Below are 8,869 nucleotides of genomic sequence, written 5' to 3'. Positions count from 1 at the left end.
GATGTCTGATGTCGGCATAGGGTGGAGTGATGTTTAGCTGCCTCAGCTAAAATGCATCTGCCTTAGGAGTGCCCAAAATGACATTCAAGCAATGTGGATTGAATGTCACCACTTGCCTATGAATCTCAACTTATGAATCAGGATCTTTGGGTCCTAGTTGTCATAGAATTCCCTAATCAAGTGCAGGTTGCACTTAGTAGTCCGTTTAAAAATAAAGTTGTTATGCAGGTACTCAATCCTCTGAACCATGCTTGAAAACCCTCTATGTATACTCTCTCGGTCAATGAACTTGTCTAAGGCATACCTTAACCCAGTATGTTTGCTATACCATTTTATCCCTGCTTCTTCAACCTACCTTGACCTATACCTACGGGTCTGACCTTATGGGATAGCTGGGGATCTAGGTACATGAGCTATTGGATGCACTCTCTTTGTTGATATCTCTGAAGGACCAACAACATCTTTCTCTTTCTTTGCTCTGCTTTCCATAATACCTTCCAGACACAACATCAAACTAACATATGAACATAAAACCTATGAGGCTAGAAAATACAAAATGTAGGAGGATACATGCGCTACTCCACACTTAGTTGCTAACATATTTTCCCTACTTGTATTTCAACTCTTTAACTCCAATGATTTTCAAATAAAGCACTTAGGATCTTTGGATCAAATTAAGGTCAACCAAAGAAAGGAAATTAGGCTACATATAAGGCTACCAAATAAAATAAGCTAAAATTCTCAATGGGGTTAACTAGGATTATGCCCAAAGGTAGGTAAAAGAGGGTATGAAACATGGCTGTCAAAGAAATGCCTATATCGTCTCCTAAAACTAATACTCTTTATTCGCTTTGTAAACACACTGAGAAAGTTCTAGACATCACTATGCACATAGAATAAATAGAGACCTCACTCACACCTGGTACATGATAGATTCAAGTAGATCCCTATAGAATATTGACCCAAAAATTGCATAAATACAAAATGAAGCCAACACTAACAAAGAGTTACATAATTGAGCCAAGGTGTCTCATAAATAACATCCTTTTTTAGTTTGACATGTTTTTTCATAGAAAAATATTTCTCAGGTCATATGGTGATATGGCTTAACAAAAACTACCTCGCATTAGATTAGTGATCGTGTTCTCTCACCTATTTTCTCCCTACGACTAATTCTCTTTACGACGATTGTCATCTATCCATCATCGAGTAAGGCACCTAACAATGACAAGTTAATGGAATATATCCAAAAAGAAAAAAATTATTCCTAAAATCGACATGAAAATAACTAAGCAACTAAAATGACGAACTAGGAATAGTAAAATAATTAAATTACTACTAACTACAAATTCAAAAAATAAAATAATTACTAACTATTACAGACTAACAACAATAACAACATACCCAATGTATTCCCACCTAATGGGGTCTAGGGAGGGTAGAGTGTATGCAGACCATACCACTACCTTAGGTGAAGTAGAGAGGCTGTTTTCGATAGACCTCGGGCATAAGACCAATAACAATATAACAGACACAAAATATAAATGCATATAAACTTGTACAGGCAAAATAAACTAACAACGCTAGCCACAAGATAATACTAGAGCCATGAGATACCACTGAAAACTATATATCCAAAACCATAGACAATACTCCATTCACGTACAAGAAACTTCAGAAACAAATAAAGAACACCCCTACTGTTACCAACGCATTCCCATCCCTACCCCTATATCCTAATCCGTATCCTCCATACCTTCCTATCAAGGGTTATGTCCTACATAAGATGTAATTGATCTATATCATGCCTAATCACCTCCCTCTAATATTTCTTCAGTCTACCTCTACTTGATCTAAAATTATCCATAGCCAGTATCTCACACCTCTGCACTGGAGCATCAGAAACCTTTCTCATCATGTGCCCAAACCAACATAACCTCACTTCTTACATCTTATAGTCCCCTGAAGCCACTCCCACCTTCTCTTGAATAATCTCATTCCTCACCCTATCTTTTCTGGTATGACCACACATCCATCACAACATCCTCATCTCCACCACCTTTAACTTTTGGATGTGGGAGTTCTTAACTAGCCAACACTCTGCTCCATACAACATAGCCAATCGGACTGCCACTTTGTAGAACTATTATAGACCAAATGTATCAAAATGTATCTTATCACCAAATAAAAAATAATATCCAACAAAATAACATCCATAATAATCCAGCTAGAATAAATAATAGAATAGGAGAATTTATCACCACCTTACACTTAAAATGTAGCACTTTCCTAAGTGCTTGCAGATACAAAACAAAACAAAGTTATGAGGTGATGTAAAAACTCCGTAGTGACACCTCATCCATGCCATCATCAACATCTAGGACTAAAGCCTCTTCTCCCAAGTTTGGGTCTACATTATCATCATCATCGGACTAAAAGTTCAAATCCCACGGTTTTCTCTCTTCATCTATAGGGTTATTATCATTTATTAGATCCACAAATTCTAGGACAGTCCTCACGAGAGTCCTAGGTTAGTGACTAAGTATGTAGTCAAGCTCCACTGCACATACCCCTTCTCTAGTAGCTGCTCTACCTTCTACTCATAACTACAACATCTGCATCCCGTATATTTATGATGTGATCTCATTATCCTAAGAATGATACTCAGGTAGTGTCAACACTAACCCATGAGCAATATCAAGACCCTACATTCGAGTCACATCTACCGAATGCATATCTAACACTGGTATGTAGTCTAGGGCCTCCTCCTCTATGTCATGGACCCTCAGAAACCAAGTTAGTTGCCTATCAAAACCATACCTACGACCCTGATGAAAGCAAACTTTCTTTATCACCAAAAATGATCATGGCACCCGTATTTATCACAAAGCCCTCCTTCATCAATGTATAAATTAAGAAAACCCAGTCCTGAGTGACTTCTGTCATCTTTAGCCATATTATAGCTTTCCTATTTATCTGTGCATAGGGAAATGTAAAATGATGGCCTCTCTCTCAGTGACGAATCCATCCGACCTTCAATCCATTACTGTATAATAGATGTCTGGTGTTGGCGTAGGGTGTAGTGATATTTAGATGCCTCAACTGAAGTGAGTCCCCTTAAGAGTACCCAAAATAGCATTCAAGTCATGTGCATTAAATGTCACCACATGCCTGCGAATCTTAACTTATGAATCAGGATATATTGGATTCTAGTTGGCATAGAATTCCCTAATTAAGTGCAGGTTGCACTCAGTAGGTTACTTAAAATTCAAGTTCATATGAATCTCCTCAATCCTCCGAATCATGCCCGGAAACTCTCTATGCAAGCTCTCTCGGTCAATGAACTCGTTCGAGGCATACCTAAACTCAGTATGTTTTCTAAACTATTCTTCCCTACTTCTTCAACCTACATATACCCATACCTATGGGTCTAACCTTGTGGGATAGCTGGGGATCTAGGTACATGCGCTGTTGGACTAACTCTCTTTGTTAAAATCTCCAAAGGCCCAACAACATCTTTCCCTTTCTGTGCTCTTCTTGCCATAATACCTGCCAGCCGTAACATCGAACTAACATGTCAACATGACACCTATGAGGCTAGAAAACACCAAATGTAGGAGGATACAAAGGCTAACCCACACTTAGTTGCAAACATAGGTGCGTGAAATTTAAAACTAGGGTACTTAGAATTCCACCATTCTATAATACATGCTTATTATTACAACACCTTGGCAAACAGTTAGCCAATTTTGTGAGTTATGTTATTGACCACAAGATCTTAATTCTATGGTGACATTGCTTTACTCATACTTTAAGCACACACCATATTTTACATATAAAGTATTCACAAAATCATAATATACCATACCAATATGTCCTTCAATTTAATACATAATAAACTTTGGACTTCAGTTCAAGTACATGTGCCAACATAACTCATAAAGCACAGATTTGCAACCAACATTCTTAAATAATAGCTTACCATAACGTTTACTCAAGGTGCTACATGTAACAATACTTGACTAACAGGACTACCTTATATTCATAAACAACACCCAATGCTACTCATAAATTCAAAACAAGATATATGTTGTCACAGTTTTACACAAGAGCAATGTTAAGCACTGCTGTGTAAGAACACAAAATATTATATACAAAGCACCAACAAGCATAGTCCAGTGCACATATTTGAACATGAAATCACTCTAACATTCTCCAAAACACAATTCTATGGCTTAATAGAAATGTATAATTTTCACTAGCACACTAAATTGCATTGGGTGATGCACAAAATCAAACCCATAATTCAACTTACCGAGAATTTCACCCCACAACATCAAACTATTAAGAATATGGTTAGTAGAGAAAGGGTGGTTATAACTACATGGTACAATTCATGGTATTCAACCATAATGATTAAGTAAATAAGAAATAGAAAAGCTTAAGCACTTATTCAATTCTAAGTTGTAGAGAAGAGAGGGGAAAATTTCTTGGCATAAAAAACTTTAGGACTGGAAGAATTTGGGAGGATGGTACGCTAGGTCTTAGAAATAAAGAGGGATTTAGGGGATTTAAGGTATTTAAAAAGGTGAAATTAGATTTTAAAATGGAAAGTTGGGTTAAACCAACTATTTATTAAAATGACCCAAAAATTAACACCCTTCATGCCAAGCCCTTATCTCAGAGGATAAGTGGTGTGACACATCAAAATTGTGGAGGCTTATTATAATAGACTCCGCAAAATTTTCTTCTTAGAGTTACACGGCTTTATCGTAGAGGATAGGGACTATGGTACACTCCTATCGTAGAGGTCCACTATTTTGGCACTTTGGGGAATTTTGGTTCCCCATTTGCTTACATTTATTTTTCATCGACTCAATAGGTATTTTCATACCTAGTAGCCTCCCGAAAACACATTTTAATCACTTTAATTTCTTCCCTATGAACAACTATACCTCACTCCTACAATCTCATCAAAAACAAAAAAAATACATAAAAAATGGGTGGGTTGCCTCTTACCTAGTGTCGTAGTTTTGGTCATGGATCGACACATCTTTTTGTATTTTTAATTTATGTTCTTATTTTTTTCATATAAAATGGGAAATTACACTATTACATTACATTCGTGGGTTACCTTCTATGTGGTAACTTATTAAATATTGTGGCATGACAAAACTTAACATCACTTATCCATTCACCAGAAATGAAGCACTCTTGTCTTCTATCTAGAGTTCAATAGCCTCGTGAGGGGTCATTCTCACCACTTCCAATGGCCCAAATCACTTGGACCTCAACTTACCCAGAAATAACTTCAGCCTGGAATTGAATAGCAAAACTTTCTGGCCTGGCTCAAAGACTCAGGTTATGATATGCTTATCATGTCATCTTTTGGTCTTTTCTTTGTACAATTTTGCATTTTCATAAGCATGTAAGCAAAACTCATCAAGCTCACACAACTTTAGCAACCTTTTCTTTCCTAAAATCTCTGGATCAAGATTTAATTTCTTCACTGCCCAATAAGCTTGATGCTCAAGATCTACGAGTAGGAGACATGCCTTTCCACATACTAACCAATAAGGAGAGGTCTCAATAAGAATTTTATAGGTTGTCTGATAAGCCCACAATGCATCATCTAGTTTAACGTCCAATCTTTGCATTGACCATTGACTATTTTCTACAAAATCTATTTAATCTCCCGATAAGATACCTCTTCTTGGCCACTCATATGTGGGTGATATGTTGTGGAAACCTTATGTTTGACCCTATATTTTTCTAGTACGTTCTTAAACCAATGGTTCACAAAGTGAGTCCCTCCATCACTAATAATTGCCCTGGGTGTGTCAAAATAAGAGAATATGTTATTCTTGACAAATTTCATCACCACTTTTGCATCGTTAGTTGGGAGAGCTGCAGCCTCACCCACTTGTACTTATAATCTACCACCACTAAAATATAGAGATTACTATGTAATGGTGGAAATGGGCCCATAAAATCTATCCCTCACACATTGAAGTCCTCTACCTCAAGAAGATTATTTAGGGGAATTTCATGACGCCTTGATATAGTGCCCATTCTCTAACATTTATCACATATGCAAAGGAATCTTTAAATAGTGTGGGCCAAAAAAAACCTGATTGTAATATCTTATGTGCTCTTTGTTCACCTCCATGATGACCTACATAAGGTGATGAATGGCAACTGTCAAGTACTATTTTGACTCAACTTATGGAATACATCTTCTCACTACTTGATCAACCCTCTACTTAAATAAATAAGGCTCATCCCACATGTATGAGCGACAATTATGAGACAGTTTTTTCTTTTTCTGATTAGTGGAATCTAGAGGGCATAAACCACTGATGAGCAAGTTCATTATATCAACATACCATGGAAGCTCTGCTATGCTCAATGCCATCAATTGCTGATTCGAGAATTCTTCTTGAATACCAATCTCATCAATTACATGCAAGTGAACTTCTAACCTCGATAGGTGGTCAACCACTTGATTTTCAACTTCTTTTCTATCCCGTACCTCTAGATCAAATTTTTGTAGTAGCAGGATCCATCTTATTAGCCTAGGCTTTGCATCTTTTTTATTGAAGAGATATGGCTGCATGATCTGTATGCACTACCAACTTTATGCCCACTATATAAGCTTTGAATTTGTCGAATACATAAACTACAACCGGGATCTCTTTCTCTGTGACTGTGTAATTTATTTAAGAAACATCAAAGGCCTTAATAGCATAATATATGGAGTGAAAACCTTTTCCTTTTGTTACCCCAGCACCACACCTATAGCCACATCACTTGCGTCGCACATTAGCTTAAACAACAATCCCCAATCAGGAGCAATTAAGATTGGAACTCTTGTTAATCTTTTCTTCAATTCCTCAAATGATTTTGACAATCAGTCTTGAATTCATATTGGGCCTTTTTCTCCAGTAGCTTACACATTGGACTTGCTATCTTCGAGAAATCCTTAATGAACTTTCTTTAAAATCTTGCATGTCTAAGGAAATAGTGCACACTTTTAACCAAGATTGGTGGTGGAAGCTTCTTAATCACCTCTATTTTTTCTTTATCAACTTCTAGTCCTTTTAGTGGCACTTTATGGCCAAGAATGATACTTTTCTTAACCAAAAACTGGTATTTCTCCTTGTTTAATACTAAATTAGTTTCTTTACATTGAGCCAAGACCCTATCTAAGTTCTATAAACACATATAAAAGGAGTTACTAATTACAAAAAGTCATCCATAAATACCTTGACAAATTCTCCACCATGTCGTAGAAAATATCCATCATACATATTTGCGTTGCACAATCCTAAGGGCATACGCCTAAATGCATAGGTTCCATACAAACAGGTGAATGTTGTCTTCTTCTGGTCTTTTGGTGCTATGGCTATCTGATTATAGCCAGAACAACCATTAAGGAAATAGTATTATTCTTGTCCAACAAGTAGGTTAAGCATTTGGTCAATAAACGGGATGGGGTAATGATCCTTTTGGGTGGCATCATTAAGCATCCTATAGTCCATAAGAATAAAAATAAAAAAAATAGTAGTATTCTTGTTCAGCAAGTTTATCAAGCATTTGGTCAATAAACGGGATGGGGTATTGATCCTTTTGGGTGGCCTCATTGAGCTTCCTATAGTCCATACAAATTCTCCACCCAGTCATAGTGCGAGTTGGGATCAACTCATTATTATCATTTGTCATAACTTTTATCCCTCTTTTCTTTGGAATGTACTACATAGGACTGCCCTATTTTCTATCTGAGATGGGATAAACTATCCCTGCATCAATTCACTTGATCACTTCCTTTTGAACTACCTCTCTCATCACTGGGTTTAATCTTCTAATATTGCACGCTCAGCTTGTGATCTTCTTCCATAAATATTTTATGCATGTAAAAAGTAGGATTAATTCCTTTAATGTCTGACATTTTCCATTTTATTTCCTTCTTTCTTCTTTTAAGCACTGCTAATGCCTCCTTTACTTGTATATCAGATAGAGAGAATTAATGATAAAATGTTAGCATCACCTAGAAAGGCATAATTGAGATGGGATGGTAGAGCCTTAAGCTTTAATTTGGAGGCGTCCTTAATAGAAGGCCTAGAAAAAGGACAAAAGGTCCTCGTCAAAGGTATAAATTCACCCTTACACATAAAGACTCCTACAACATTCTGAATCTCAACTATTTCATATATTTCAGCATCACCAAAAGAATCATATCCCTTCAAAGCTCTTATTAGTAGGTCCTTGGACATAATAAGGGGAAAAGATTCATGGCCTAGAATGGTGATAGCGGATAATTCCTTATATATTTCTGGTAACTTCATTGCCTTGTACACATTAAAGACCTTAAGCTTATCACGAGCTCTCATTGTCAACTGCCCTGCAACCACATCAATCAAAGCCTATCCTTTAGCTAAGAAGGGATGTCCTAAAATAAATGGGACTTTCAGATCAACATCAAAATCTAGAATAATGAAATCGATCGAAAATATGAGAAAACCCACTTGAACTAGCACATCTTCAACTATCCCAGCTAGTTTGGCAATTGAATGATCTACTAACTGTGAAATTATTATGGAAGGTATCAATCTGCCTAGCCCCATATTCTTGAACAATAAAGTAGGCATGAGGTTTATACTCGCCCTAAGATCACATAAGCCTATAACACAAATAGATTGACTAATAGTGATCTGGATAGTGAAATGCCTGGATCTTTAAGCTTTGTGGGCAGCCTATTCTGAATTCTTGATGTGTACTCCTCAATAAGTGAAACAATGGCATATTCAGTCAGCCGGTTCTTATTTCCCAAAATATGTTTGATGTACTTAGCATATTTTGGAACACACTG

Source organism: Capsicum annuum, chromosome 10 (genome assembly GCF_002878395.1).
Source record: "Capsicum annuum cultivar UCD-10X-F1 chromosome 10, UCD10Xv1.1, whole genome shotgun sequence".
In the NCBI taxonomy this organism is placed as follows: domain Eukaryota; kingdom Viridiplantae; phylum Streptophyta; class Magnoliopsida; order Solanales; family Solanaceae; genus Capsicum; species Capsicum annuum.
This window is presented reverse-complemented; position numbering follows the sequence as displayed.